The sequence below is a fragment of the Mastigoproctus giganteus genome, chromosome 7 (genome assembly GCF_048544385.1).
Source record: "Mastigoproctus giganteus isolate SK-2022 chromosome 7, ASM4854438v1, whole genome shotgun sequence".
NCBI classification, from domain to species: Eukaryota; Metazoa; Arthropoda; class Arachnida; order Uropygi; family Thelyphonidae; genus Mastigoproctus; species Mastigoproctus giganteus.
In genome coordinates this window covers 35,365,938-35,382,313 of record NC_143581.1, presented here as the reverse complement: position 1 = coordinate 35,382,313, position 16,376 = coordinate 35,365,938, and the positions used below count along the sequence as shown (strand labels likewise).

The window sequence follows — 16,376 nt, the reverse complement described above, 5'->3', positions numbered from 1 at the left end:
CGTTTTCAGAGGTAAAAATACTATGGCCAGAATAGGGATACGTTCCTACGTAAAGAAAATGAAAAGCTTTTTTTCGAACAAAGAAAAGTTTTATTAAATAACAGTCAACTTACATACAAAGTGAAATCACATTTTAAAATATGAGGTTAAAGTTGATTGTTTATGCTTTTTTTCTCTTTCATTTAACAATGGCCTATAAGGAGTTATTGCATTTAATACTGATCGCTTAACTATAACACTTCTTCCTAAATCAGGATCATTTTCACTAAAAAAATTTAAAACGTTTTCAATGTCATTTAAGCACCTTTTTAAATCTTTGGTTGTTAACACTTTTTCGGCAGGAACTTCTTTAACTTCGCCTTCATTATCTTTGTCTTCGTTGCTAACAAGGTTTTCTAAATCTTCCACTGAAAAACCATCATCTTCTGCATTCAATAAATTTCTAACATCCTCTTCATCGACATTTTCGAAACCTATTGATTGAGCCATCTGGATAACTTCATTTCTAATTTCTTGGATGTTATTTTCTTCTTCTAGTACAACTTCTGGCCATATTTTGCGCCAAACTCCATTTAAGCATTTCTTAGCGACTTCTTTCCAAGAACTATCAATGTTTTCAATTGCGTTTTTAATGGTGTAGTTTTTCCAAAAAGTTTTAACTGTCATTTCCTCTTTATCCTCTAGTTCAGGTAAATTGCTTAAAATTCGATGCAGATAATAAGCTTTAAATGATGCTATTACTCCCTGATCCAATGGTTGAATCAGGAAAGTTGTGTTTGCTGGAAGAAACACAACTTTGACAGGAATGCATGTGTCCAACGTGTTAAGATCAGTAGGATGTCCCGGAGCATTGTCTAACAACAAAAGAGCTTTTTCTTCAAAGTTGTTTTTTTTGACAATACCGTTTTACTCCAGGACAAAAGTGGTTAACAAACCAATCAGTAAATAACTCCTTGGTAACCCACGCTTTTCTATTTGCTTTCCATATTACAGGTAAATTCATTTTTATGTTACCTTTTAACGCCCTCGGATTTTCTGAATGGTAAACTAATAACAATTTTAATTTATAATTGCCAGAGGCATTTGATCCAAAGAGTAACGTTAAACGGTCTTTGGCTGCTTTGAACCCAGCAGCTGATTTTTCTTCAATAGAAATGAAGCTTTTTGTTGGTAGCCGTTTCCAGAACAAACCGCTTTCATCAACATTGAACACCAAATTTGGTGGAAAATTTTCACGTTCAATTATTTCCTTTAGTTTTTCTGGAAACTTATTTGCAGCTTCTCCTGTTAATTTTACACTGGCCCGTTTTTTTAAATTTCTCGAACCAACCACGAGAAGCCCTAAAGGTTTCCGTAATTTCTTCAGTTTGTTTAGATTTCAGGTGATTAAACAAAAATAATGCTTTTTCTTGAATCACAATTTGACTTAAAGGCATATGACGTTGTGACATATCATCTATCCACAAACTTAACATTTTCTCCATTTTTTCTAAAATTGGATTCCTTAAGCGAGTTAATTTTGCCGCTGTAACATCTGTACAATTCTGAGCAGACTGTTTTATTTTTTCTGATTGACTTAGTATGGTTGTTAAAGTTGATTGCGCTAATCCTAAAGAATGTGCCACATCGGATTTTCTTTCGCCGCTTTCAACACGTCGTACGATATTTAGCAATTTCTTTGGAAACTAATTCCAAAGAAATTGCTTTTCTTTTCTTTGATTCTGACATTTTAATTAACTAAAACAAAAATATTTCTATTAAAATTTACAAAATCTACGTTATGTAATGCTACAAAGAACCTACGTCGATTATTGCAATGCGCCACACTGAAACAACGTCAATCATGTAAACAACAACTAAATTATGCGATTGACGCGAAAAACTGTTATAACAGACACGCCCGCAGCTCGGGAATACGTAACGAGTCGCCGTCAGTCACCAATCGAATGATTGTCGGGCGTTGGTCTTAAATTGGAATATTTTTTTATGTTAAATGGGGCTTGAAATTGCCGACTTCGTTATATCGAGGCTTCGTTATCAGAGGTAACGTTAACCGAGGTATGCCTGTATTTGGATTTCAGGAAAGCTTTTGACACTGTTGCGCATGGAAGACTATTGTACAAATTGGAGCAGAATGGTATTAAGAGTAAGTTGCTACAATGGATAAAAGGATGGTTAAGTGGGAGAAGACAGAGGGTGGTAATCAATGGGTGCTGCTCTTTGTAGACTAATGTTATTAGTGGAGTCCCACAGGATTCGGTGTTGGGTCCACTGTTGTTTTGTATATTTATCAATGATATTGATGAAGGTATATCAGGCTTAATGTCGAAGTTTGCAGATGATACAAAGTTGGCAGGGCTGTTAATGACAGTAATGGCAGTATGCTACTGCAACAGGATCTAGATAATTTGGGCAGATGGGCTAAGAAGTGGCAACTGAAGTTTAACCTTGACAAATGCAAAGTACTGCATACGGGTAGAAGTAACCCCAGAGAAATGTACCAACTGTGTGGTACTACACTTAAGGTGGTAGAAAATGAAAAAGACCTGGGAGTAATTGTGCAGTCAGATATGAAATTTTCTGAGCAATTCAGACAGGTTGCCAGGGCAGGTCATGGGGTTTTGTCAATGATATATAGGAATTTTGCTAGCAGGGAGAAGGAGGTGATTGTCCCTCTATATAAGGCAATGGTCAGGCCACGCCTTGAGTACTGCGTACAGGTCTGGAGGTCTCATTTTAGGAAGGATGTGGATTTACTTGAGCATGTACAGAGAAGGGCAACAAGATTGGTGAGGGGAATGAAGGGATCCTCTTAGCAAGAGAGGCTTAAATTCTGCAAATTGCAATGGCTTGAGACTAGGCACCTGCACGGTGATCTGACTGAGGTGTATAAGGCCTTGAATGGGTTGAGCACGCTGAATTCTGATGGGATCCTTCCACTTGTTCAGATTACGAACCTAAGGAGGCATAAATTCAAATTAAGGAAGGACAGATGTAGAATAGATGTGCGGAAATTTGCCTTTAGCCAGCGGGTGCTTAATTGCTGGAACAAACTTCCATCTGTCGTTGTGGAAGTTGATAGGTTGAATAAATTTAAGGAGGAGCTGGACAGGCATTTGGAGGGAATGGTGTGATTTTTTTTTTTTTTTTTTTTGGCTGATGTTGCATAAACTCATACACTTGCTTTCTTGCATGACATGCCACTACTACTACTATTATGGTACTAGTAACGTTAATTATGGAGAACAAAGGGCAAACAGCAGAAATCGCTATCATGGTGAACAAAGAAGGGAGCTAAGATAAAGGAGAAGTAATAAGGAATAATAAGAATCACTAAAAATAACTTAGTGCTGTTCGTCCTGTGACCTCAGCGCCTTTTTCAAGGGTCAGCCACCAAAATCAAAGAAGGAAACGGCAATAAGTGGGTATAGCCTCTGTTTCTGACATGAAATATACGCCGCACATACTTTTCACGTATACCACATGCAGCGTGGTATACATGAAAGCTCCCTTCTTTGTTCACTGTGATAGCAATTTCTGTTCCGTTTGCCCTTTGTTCTCCATAATTAGCATTACTAGTACTGAACGTTAGCACATTGCCCTTCACGACTACTAACTTATATATATATAAAAAGGCCAAAATTTGAATTTCTGTAGGTGGTGCAATGCAAAGCTTCAATTATAACAGCTACTGTGGAGAGGTTCAAGGAGTGGTGGGTAAGAAGGATTCACATATGCATTTCATTTGGAGATGTAAAGGGAAGCAATAAGCAAAAAAACGGCAAGAAGATACTTTTTCAGAAGTGGCAATTCCTTTTAGTCTCTGTGATATAAGATACTCCTGGGTGCTCTTGACATGGAATTCTGTAAACGTTCTGTAACCTGCAATGCAAGATAACAGTCCAAGTCTATAACAGTTCAGATGATCAATACATGTGACCTGACTGTGTGGCTCTCTGATGGTTGTAGCGATAGTGTTGATTATTTTGTAGAAACCACTTACAGTGACAAAATAAGAAACACAACATTGAGTAGCTGTCTAATAAGAAAGAGTATACCAATCAGTCAAAGAGTAACAACACTCAATTAGACCAGCCATTTCCAAAAAATGATCTCATTTGTGAACAGAGAGAAAGCTGTACAATTCTGACTGAGTAAAGGAGGCAAAGAAATGTTACAGTCCAATGAAAATAAATTTTCATTTTGTAAAATCAGAACATGAGTTGTATAGATGTTAAGATCAAATGTATGTGTGATATCCTCCATTCACTCTTAGGTCAGCCCAGAGTAGCCATTATGAAAGCAACATAATGAATGCAGCATACCAAAGACAAATATTCAAATTTTGGCATCTTTTCAGATACTTGTAGTTATTAAAAAAAAAATTCACAGAGAAATATTACTTATCTACAAATGAGTAAAATTTCAGATGAGATTCCAACATGATAATGTTGATAGTTCTCTCATGAGCATAGCAGATATCTTAAAAAAAAAAAAAAAAAATTAAAGAAAAAAATCATTTTAAAAATCAGACACATTCTATTAGGAGATAACACAGGAAGCAGATTCCTGACCTATACCATCCGATATAACATCAAGGCACATTATTTACTCAACACATTTTTAGCAGTTGACTGTAATCTGTATCTGAGTCGCATCAAACAAAGTTCTATAGAAAACTGCAATCATCTGTATCAAATTCACACAAATACTACTTGTTAAAAATAGATGGAAAGAATCAACTTGGAGAAATAATTGTAGAAGCATCTTAAGTCCACCTTGCAATATCTATTCTCGATATCATGACCATAACTTCAACAAAAATTAGAACTGTTTAAGTAACTTTTACTCTATGTACAAAACTGCTATCTCTTCCAGATGTCAAGTACAAAGGGATGCATGCAGTTCTGGAAACAAACACAGACATAAAAATTTGATAGATTTCTTCTTTTATGAATACCTACATTTGACAGGTCTCTACAATGTGGAGATACACTAAAAGCAGAGTTTCACAAAATATGTTATGCCAGTGATCTTTCAATTATAATTTCACATATCACAACTGGAAAGGTACCTCATGCAACCTTGACAAACTTTACGGTTGAGGCACCAATTCAAATATAGTATAAAACACTTAAAGTGTCCATTATGTACGTAGCCGGTAATGTCACAAAGTAATCATATAAACTCATAATTAGGGGAAAATGGCAAGGGCAGATGGGTTGGTATTCTTGCAAAATACCCAAGAATCCATAGCAATAAAAATCTTCAGTTACATGATAAAATGAAAAACTGCCAGACATGTTATTCATGATAAAGTTGTCGTATCCCCTTGCTTAGACCATTTAGAAATCATGAGGAGCTTTCAAATGCTGCTTGAATTCTTTATCAACTCACAACAACCTGATATTACTGAAACATCTGAAATACAAATTTCACAAGTAAATGATCATTTTTCAGTTGGAGGGAAAAGGACAGAAATGCCTTGCAGCTGGCATTAACATTAACATTACTTGAGGCATATGATGCAAGAAAGCAAGCTTATACAGCATCAGCCAAAAAAAAAATAAAAAAACCTTCCCATTTCACACATCCAGTCACTCCAAATGTTTGTCTAGTTCAGCCTTAAATTTATTTAAGCTATCAACTTCCACAACGATAGATGGAAGTCTGTTCCAGCAATCAACTACCTGTTGGTTAAAGGCAAACTTCCGCACATCTATTCTACAACTGTCTTTCCTCAATTTGAATCGATGCCCCCTCCGGTTCTTACTTCTGAGCAAGAATCTAGGTGCCTAGTCTCCAAATGCCACAACTTGCAGAATTTAAACCTTTCTTCCTCTCACCAACCTTGTTGCAATTCTCTGTACTTGTTATAGCAACTCTACATCCTTCCTAAAATGAGGCTTCCATACCTATACACGTACACAGTACGCAAGGTGTGGCCTGATCATTGCCTTATACAAAGGGACAATCACCTCCTTGTCTCTGCTAGCAAAATTCCGATACATCATTGACAAAACTCCATGACCTGCTCTGGCAGCCAGTCTCTACTGCTCAGAGAACTGCACAATTACCCCCAGGTCTTTCATTCTCCACCTCCCTGGGTGTACTACCATACGGCTGGTACGTTTCTCTTGGGTTACTGCTGCCCATATGCAGTACTGCCACTTCTCAGCCCATCTGCCCAACTTTACTAGATCCTGTTGCAGTAGCATACTGTCCTTAGTGTCTTTAACAACCCTGACAACTTCTGTATCATCTGTAAACTTCAACACTAAGCCTGATATACTTTCATCAATATCATTTATAAATACAGAAAACAACAATGGGCCCAGCACTGAACCCTGAGGGGCTCCACTAATAACATTAGTTCACGTAGAGCAGTGTCCATTTATTACTACTCTCTGCCGTCTCCCACTCAACCAGCTCTTTATCCATTGCAGCAACTTGCCCTTAATGCCGTACTGCTCCAATTTGTACAACAGTCTTCCATGAGCAACAGTATCAAAAGCTTTCCTGAAATCCAAGTACAGTCAGTCCTCGTATAACACAATAGTTGTGTTCCTAGAAACTCTCGTGCAATGCAAAATTGTGCAATATAAACAACAGGCCCTATGGGAAAAATAGGGTTAGGTGCCAACCACCCAAGATTGAACACACATTTATAACCAAAACATTACCAAACACAATAAATAATCGTAATAAAATACTTACGTATTTTATTACAACTACATAATCAAAAATTCCTCTTCCAATTCTTTGTGTCTTAATCTAATGGATTTTAATTACACTTTGAGTTGTTCCTGCTATGAAAGTTTTTTATTTTCTCTGCATTCTTTGTAATTCCTGGCGTTGCCTCATTTAGGTATGTAGCACGTGCAATATCACATGGTCTTTCATTTCGCTCAAAGCGTTTCACAATTTCATATTTTTCTCTATCAACAGAGGCGGACTGGCCATAAGCCTTACCGGGAAAACCCCGGTGGGCCAGAGGCCGGTGTGATTTTGGCCATAAGCCATAGTATGAGGCCACTACAAATTTTCCCGGGTAAGAATTTTTGACCCAGTCCGTCTCAGTTTAGCGATATTGCTTTTCTTTTTCTCTCTGAATCTGCAGTGTCGTCACCAGGACGCTTCCTTTTCACACCTTTTAGTATTTTACTCATTTCTAGGGAATAAAGCACAATTACAAAACGAGGAGGCACGCTTGATACACATAAACAAAGCTGAGCGTGTGTAGCAACTGAATAAACAAGACCGTAAAGGCAGAGATACATTATTAACACCTCACATTTTACTAAAGCACATTTCTAGGGGTTGCTACCATAAAACAATAAAAACAATTTCCAGTTGCGTTTCTGCTAGTGGAATCTGTTATAAACTGGTAGTAAACTCGATCGAATTGCATTTGCGATTATACCGATAGCTGGAATTGTGTTGGTTTTTACATTATTATGGTGAAATGTGTTTCCCCTTCACTGATATAAAAAACAAATACATTTTCAGAATCTTCTCTTAATTCCTATCGTGTTGCGTTCAACTGCCATTTCTTGTAAACACAAAGGCAAATTGTGCATAAGCGAATCGTGCATAAACGAATCGTGCATAAGCGAATAAAGTCAGTCCTTGTATAACACGTGTTATATAAGATATCGTTCCTCTATTTATAAATCGTGTATGATCGAATTCGTGTAATGTAAACACGTGTTATACAAGGACTGACTGTATATGATATCAAAATTATTTTTTGCATCCAGTTCCTTTGCGACCACATCGTAGTATCCAATCTAATTGGTCAGACAATACTTCCCCATAACAAACCCATACTGTGTCTGAACTATTATTGCAGTCTTGTCTAGGTGATCCTGTATCCATATTCCATATTCTTTAGCAACAAAGCTTAATGTGTTGGGAATAAGCATATTGAAACAAATCTTGTAATTACCAATAAAACAAAAATATAAAATAAAACTTTATTAAAAAAACAGTGAAAATAAAGTACAATACACAGAAATATTAAAAAGAATAGAATAAATAAATGTGATAAAAAAAAACTAAAGGCAATAAAAACAAATATAAAATAAGAAGCTTTCTGAGTGATGTGCTCCTTTATTTTATCAACTCTGAAGAAAAGTAATATGACATAGCATCATTATATTTTGCAGAGCAGCATACACACACGTGCCACAACACACATTGTGAATGGTGGGAGAAAAAAAAAAAAAAAAAAGAAACAGAGAAAAAAATGGGGACGGAGGGACAAAACATCAGCCATTAGACTGCAGAAGCAGGATGATGTACATTTGTCACATAAGCTTGCCGTCTCTCATCATGTTGTAAAATAGCCATTTCCATAATAGGGCTAATGAGGCCTCCGTGATTGCCTTCCACAACTATACGAAATACTTCCAACCAGAAACAATGACCGGAATCATGTGCATGATCCAAAATTTCAACACTGGAATGCAAGTTGTGATTCACACCAAAAATGCTAAACAACAGCAGAGTGGGAAAAGTTGGTCTGACATATAGCTCAGAGATGCAACTGCAAAGCTTCCAATCTGACTTGCTAACATAACATGCCCCACAATCCGGTCATGTGATCCAAAAAATGGGAATATGTACATTGCAGCAAGGGAATGACAGATTTAACTCTGAAAACTGACTGCAACTTCCTGCCAGGGAGATGCATACAACCAATATGGCAGCATCGCAACATCCCAGCAAGATATGCAAAAAGCCTGGATAGTGAGGAATATAAGCAGTGGCAATTAATTTGTTATTGTAATTGAAATGGGAACCTGGATTATTCCCATGCGATTGAAATCTTTCTAAAAACGGGGGGGGGGGGAGAGAAGATATCTACACCTAGACAAATCCAGCCTAAACCTAAAGATCTTGGGATTTCTGCTGGCAGTTGCATCACAGTGAAAAGTTGTCTGATGGCACCAGGAGTTTCCCCCATCTCTGCACTGTATTCTTTGTACATGTGACACAGAACTCTGTGGAGGCCAGAGATTTAAAAAGTGTGTGGGGAGTGGTTTGTTGTGTAGTGTTATGTTCTGTTGTTTCTCTGACCATTTAGCCATTGGGCCCCTATTGGGACCCACCATTACCCACACTTTGCTACGAGGAGGCAGGTCAGGCACCCAATAGATTATTTAAGTACTCTAGCAGGCCTGGCCACCTAATTTCGGTGTTCAGCTTTTTTTTCAAAAAAAGAGCTGAACACCGAAAAAGAGCAGAAAGCAAGAGTCGAACAAATGAAATGATTGTTATTTGTTATTTGGTTTTTAGGAGCATTAGCAACTAAGGCCATATTGCTCCGAGATATGCGGTGGTCATTCCCTGACCTTTCGCATCCTCCGTATTTGGTGGTGACGGGCTCGAAGCCCGGTCTAATCAAGAAGTGTGTGCTACGCACTGCTGCTCCTTCCCACCTGGCTACGGAGGCGCCAAAAAATGAAATGAAAGCCAGAAGAACAAATGAGAGAGTAAGCGTGTGTGAAAATAGAACACAAACCATAAATGTTTGTGTTCTAAAAGTTAAGTACACACTAATCCTGGCTTTAATCTTTTATATTCTTGCTTATTTAGCTTAACTATTATGCATTAGTATTTAAATTTACATTACACACCATTCATCCCCCCTGGTGTGTGCGAAAAAATGAATGAGTGAAAAAAAAAATCTATATATATATATATTATTTTTTTTTGCAAATAGAATGCAAGTAGAGTGAGAATGAAGATTATGAATGAAGTAAATGTGTCTCTTCACCCCCCCACTGCCAGCTGACATATTCTACCCCCAGAGCAGGATGGGCAGCTTTACCATCCTACCGGAATCAACACAACACGGCATTTGGTGGTCTGAACTGGGTACTCAAACCTGGTTCCTTTAAAACCCCTCCCCAGGCAGGGAGGGGAGGAGACTGGTTTTCTGCACTGTATTGCACTCTCTGGACACCTCAACTTACTGTTATTCTTCAGCTGTGGTGCAGGCCTAGCTGCAAGTTTTTTTGCAGGCCAGGGGAGAATGCAGTGATAGTGTTTGTATTGTTAGTATATAAAGTAAGATAAGTTATTATTAACTTTGTATTCTTTAAGCCAATAACATTTGCTCTTCCACTCATTCCCATTCACCATAACACTCATTCACTCTCACTCTTTCTTTCACCAAAACTGACATTTATTCACTTCTACCATAATTCCCAATTCACTCAGTGACCAGCCTATTCATTGTCTTTCATTCTCATCCATTCATTTATTCTACATTGCATCTCCTTGCTACTAGTTTACTGATATTTTTCAGCTAATCTGCTTCTGTGGCTGCTTGTACATATCCCTCCCCTACATGGTTGCTTATTTGGTGTGCCCCAGGTTCCTACACATGGCAGGGTAGTCATGGGGGATACACACATCAATCAGGTTTTGTCATGTCAGGTTTCTGTCAGGGTGCAGAATACTTTTAAGCCATCATCTGGGCATGGTGTGAAATGTGGGCATTTTTTACTATTGATTATTGTTTAATTGCTGGGGGGGCGGCTGAATTGCCCTTCTTTGGATAATTCTGCACATTTCGAATGCTTTCTGTGTTAAGGTTGTAAAGGCTTCACAGTTTTCCTCTTCTATGATGAACAGATGTTCTTCTCCCCTGAGAAGGGGCCAATCTTGCTATTAGCCCTGTTTTGGGGATGTCATAAATTATAAATTCATATAGAATGTGTGCCCAGTCTTCACTCTCGCCACAGGTGCAGTTTGGGTCATCAGTCAGCCCTAAGGAGGTTATTTTTGCCTTTAGGGAGCCATGACCTGTCAATATAAATGTAAAAAGTCCAGGTACATATCACTTAGGTGGCTTTGGGCTAACCTAAGTGGTATGTCCCTGGAAACCCATGACAAAAACCATTTGGTAACCAAATCTCTGGTTTCCCGCTCCCACTTTGTTTAGTATTAGTATTAGTGACGGCCGCATGGTGCAAGAAAGCCTATGGCATATGCTGCACAAGCCAAAAAAAAAATCCGAACAAAACAATGATAAAAACAAAAAAATAAATAACTAAATAATAATAATTAATAAAAAAAAAAAAAAAAACGGAAATTAAACCTATCATCCTATGCGCTTCCCTTACCCGAAAGTACTATCCAGATGACCTTTGAATTTCCCCAAACTGTCGGCCTCTACCACCCATGAAGGCAACTTATTCCAGTAATTTATAACTCGCTGGCTAAAATAAAACTTCCTGCAGTTCAATCTAAACATTTCCCCCCGTAACTTGAATTTATGTCCCCTAGTTCTAGCATCATTTATAATCTTGAAAATTTTGTCCTCATTGAACTCCACCGAGTGAATAAGTTTTTTTGGGATTACTGTTTCCCAGGTGTAATTCCTTACACTTTGTTGGATTAAAGCACAGCTGCCATTTTTTTGACCATTCCTGAAGTCTATCTAGGTCTCTCTGAAGAAGCTCAGCTTGACATTAACTACTCTACCAATTTTAACATCATCTGAAAATTTAGACATCACGCCCTCTATCCCTTCATCAATGTCGTTTATGAAAATTAAAAACAAGAGTGGTCCTAATACTGATCCTTGGGGAACCCCACTTCTTACATCAACCCAATCTGAGGAATAGCCATTTATCACAACCCTCTGCCTCCTGCCCTGAAGCCATCCTTCTATCCATCTAAGGATTTTCCCAGTGATTCCAACCTGTTCCAGCTTATAAAGCAACCGCTCATGTGGGACTGAGTCAAAAGCTTTGCTGAAATCTAAATAAACAATGTCGAAATTATACCCTAAATCCAGCTCGTGAGTGACCCTTTCGAAATAGCAAACCAGATTTGTTAAACATGATTTTCCCTTTACAAAACCATGCTGAGTATCCTTGAGAATTTCAATTCGATCCAAATGATCCTGAATTCCACCCTTGATCATTGCCTCCATGATTTTCCCTACTACTGAAGTCAGACTGACAGGTCGATAATTTCCAACTTCCATAGCTCGTGGAGTTTTGTGGCTATTCTTTTTCTTTCAATGTTCAAAGTGTTGGCTGTATCAAGGGCTATCCCCAGAAATTCTGTGGGTATGCCTTTTTTAAGTCTATAATATAAGCCTTTTTTAGCTACTTCCAGATAAAGAGGAGAGCTCTGGCCAGCAATTGTAGCGCAGGTGTGCTTACTGTGCAGCATGCTCTGGTAATAGTGAGAAGTATTGTCCTTTGTATTAATTCTAATTTATTCCTATTTCTGATTATGGCCGAGCGGGTGAACCACGCACCAGCTCCATAGGTGATAACGGGTAGGAACATTGCAGGGTATATGATTGCCAGGGTTTTTTCTTTTGATTCCCGGTCTGCTCGACTGATCCTGGCAATCATACCTGCATAATTTCTCACTTTCTCTGCCAAGTAGATCAAATGGGGGTAAAAAGTTAATTTTGAATCAAAGACCACTCCAAGATATTTTAATTCTGTTACCATTTTCATAGGTAGTTGTGTTAATTTTGATTTGTGGACATCTGTCCAAATTGCCTTTTAGAAGTTTGTTTGTTTGTTATTTGGTTTTTAGGAGCATTAGCAACTAAGGCCATATTGCTCCGGGATATGCGGTGGTCATTCCCTGACCTTTCCGCATCCTCCGTATTTGGTGGTGACGGGCTCGAACCCCGGTCTAATCAAGAAGCGTGTGCTACGCACTGCTGCTCCTTCCCACCTGGCTACGGAGGCGCCTCCTTTCAGAAGTATTTATTATGAAGCATATTCATAAACAACCGGAATCAATACTCTCCATCAGTGACCACTAAAATAAATTTAGGTTAATGAATAAATGTTTGTCTTTACAGAATCAAGGTCAGGAAAGCTTACAAAAGCCTTACATGCATTAAATAATCCTAAAAAAAAAAACAGTAAATATGATGTGGGTTCCTGTCAAGTTAAAATCGAGGTTATCATTTTTGGCGACAAAAGTGGAATTTAAACTATATATTCATTTAAAAGTTCTGACTTTTTTTTTTTTTTTTTTTTTTTTTTTACATATCTCTAGGTGTGCCACTAAGGGCTGTGAGAGAGAGAGAGAGAGAGAGAGAGAGAGAGAGAGAGAGAGAGAGAGAGAGAGAGAGAGAGAGAGGGAGGGAGTGAGCGACGAGTGAGTGAGTGAGAGTGAGAGAGAGAGAGGGGCTGGCCATCTCTGCAACAGACTGATCTTAAAAAAAAAAAAAAAAAAAAAATCACTGCATGTACCTAGAATGCACATAACAATAAGATTCAGAGGAATTTTAGGCAACATTTTCCAGAAAAAATGTAAATTGATAGTCTGGTAAACATGGCAGTTTAACAAAATTTAAAGGACACACCAAAGTAAATAATTCAAGCATTTCATATAGTCAACATTGTGAAGCCTCTTTGGGCTCTATTTTTCAACACACAAGATATAACTTGAGTGCCTGGCACAAAAACATAGTCTTGCTTCAGTTGTACAGTGCCAAGCAGCCAAGTTAAATCTCGGGTTATGTCTTGAAAATAGCCTCTTCATTTTTAAATTTCAAAACAATGACTATTTATTGTATTTGAATTAATTTCTTGAGAACTAAATTAATTAATTAATTAATTAATTTAGTTCTCATTACAATAGAAAACCTTAAATTTCATTAAACTAATTAGTCAAATAAAATTTCAGTTTGTGTTAATTTCCAAATTACAAACTTAATCTTCCCCCATGTATGTCTTTCACAAATCATATCAATGGCCACTGCAGCCAAGTTGATAAAAAATACAGATTAACTGAAATTTTTTGTTTGTCATTTTGTTATTACTGTGCATTCTATGTAATCTCACAATTATTATTCATTTCATTATTAATTGCACAAAACACATGAATTTGGGGCAATAATTTTCCAGGAACAAACTCACTAGCTCTGTGGAGTGAGTTTTTTTGTGGAATTTTGTAAAAATGAAAACTATGCACATTTATGTTTTTAAATATTAATTTATGTTACTTACATTAATATTTTAATAATGATTGCTGAAGCTCCAAACATATTTATGAAGAAGGCTTCTTTAATAAAAATTCTTCATAAAAATGTTCGGAGCCTCAGCAATCAACAGAAAACAGGGAGTCAAATATTTCCATCTTTTCGATTAGAAAATAGAGGAGGAAATGAAAAAAATTGAGATATGTGGAAGAGCGGTCCATATAAAACCCCCGCGAGACCCCCAGAACCAGCCTGCACACTGATATCCAGAGTATGAGAACAAATGCTACCCCAGGTTTCCACTAAACAAGAACCACTGGATCCAGGAAAGAAAACTTGGCACCATTCTATTGGCTAATGGACTTAATCCATCACCTATAAATTAACTGCTGGGATCCTCTTGCTTGGATGCACATCAGGTTTCTGGCAGCATCGGCAAGTAGCAGTCTGTCAGCAGGGAAGAATTTTAATCTTTATGTATTTGGATTTACTTAAAATTAATATCTGTTTTTTATTGTAATGATAATTCAAATCTAAGACTTCAAATTCACAATTAATTAAAAATTTTGTAACTGTAATAATTGTAATTTTTATTGTAATATTGTAATGTAATCAAATTTGTAACCCTTTATATTGTTTTGTTCCCCAACAGTATAGTCTGATGATGGGTACCGGCAAGATGCCTGAAACATCACCTTAATGTATAGTGGTTTAGGCGATTGCTTAATAAACTATATTATTAATTTCACGTGGTATATGAGTGGTATTAAATATAGTAATGATCTTAATGAAAAATTAATGAATTTTAGGGCAACAGCACTAGTCTATTTCTGAAATTTCTAGAGATGCATAAACTGTTGGAAGCATATTTTAAGAATTGACACCTACACCAGCTGTCCTTAAGCATTTTTAAAGGATTCTGGAAAATTCCTTAAAAGCATTTCAGACTGCACTGCTGTCTGAAACATTTTTAAGGAATTTTCAGACCTACACAATCTAAATTAAAAATTTTTAAAGAATATTTTAGAACTGTAAATATTGTTTTTAGTTTTTAAAAGAAAAATCTTGCTATAAATTACAAAAGATTACAAATAAATTAAATCAACAGTAATCAGGAGACAAGCACAAAATAATTTTTTTTAATATAATTCTTTTCATTTTTTCTATCCAGTGTTTTCTAGTATGAAATTATGGTATGATATTTTATTGAACAAGTAAAGTATCAAATACTTTTTTAGGTTCATGCAGTATTTCTAGCTTTGCTGAAATGATCCTCAAGTAGATTAAGGATGGCTAAGAGAAAGGAAGTAGATATTATAACAGAGAGAAAAACAACAAGTGGCTCACTAGGCCTTCTCCACAGCATTACTTTGAATGTGGAAGCCAAGTGAGTGACCTTCAACTGCCTGTTATTTTTCTCCCTGTAATAATGCATATTTTTAGAGTATGCCTACTGGAGAAAGTGGGATCCTTCAGGTTCAATGTTAAAGGCCATCCTTGGTTTTGATTTTCTTATTGATACTGATTAACATACGTGGGGAAACGCTGTCAAAGTTTGCCCCAGAGAAGGCCCAAAGAAAGGCAACTAGCTTAGTTGGGAGTACTTAAGCTTGTCCCTATAAGGAACACTGCAGATATTACATGGTAGGGATGTTTAAGGTCCTAAATGGAATAAGCAAAATGAATGTGGGAGATATTTTCACACTGGCGGATGAAACTAGAATGGGGGACATGATATACATTTTTAGGAAGTAATAAGAAATTAGATCTCTTGAAGCAGCGTGTAGCTGATCACCGGAATAAGTTGCCTTCCATGTAGTTCAGACAGAGAGTCTGACAAGGTTCATGGCAGAACTGCATTGTTGCATTTTATAAATGGGCATATTGTGATTGACTCAGCAATTTCCTTTTTTTTTTTTTTTTTGTTTGATTGATGCAAAATAAGTACACTTCCTTTCATTACTTGGCCTGATTAATACACATTTTTGAAAATGGAAGAATACTCTTGTGGGGTGCATGAAACTAACTGGAGGAATATTCATGGCCTGTAAAACACTAGTTAGATAGCCCTAATTTAGATGAAAGTGATAACAGACATTAATAATATACATATGTTATAGCTAGCTGTAATTTTATTTATTTAATTTTTTAAAATTAATGCTACTTAAGCTTTGCTTTATTGTATTATATTCCTAATACTAACAGTAATAATGTTTAGCTTCCAATAAATTCACAAAAGTAAAAGAAAACAATTAATTAATATCTGACTTTCAGTTGGCTCATGGGCTAGGGAGTCAAGAATTATTCTTCGGTTAACAAGAGAAGCCCTTAATAAGGTGGAGAAAATTTCTAATAAACCTATGTGACCAGTAGAGGTTAACGAAGAAGTGAACCCAATCAT

General features: G+C 36.9%; 1 protein-coding gene across 4 annotated transcripts in view; it reads right to left on the bottom strand.

Moving 5' to 3' along the window:
- The window catches only part of Spg7 (SPG7 matrix AAA peptidase subunit, paraplegin), a 300,063-nt gene that overhangs the window by 212,095 nt on the left and 71,592 nt on the right, over positions 1 to 16,376 (bottom strand). The gene's annotated exons all lie outside the window — the stretch shown is intronic.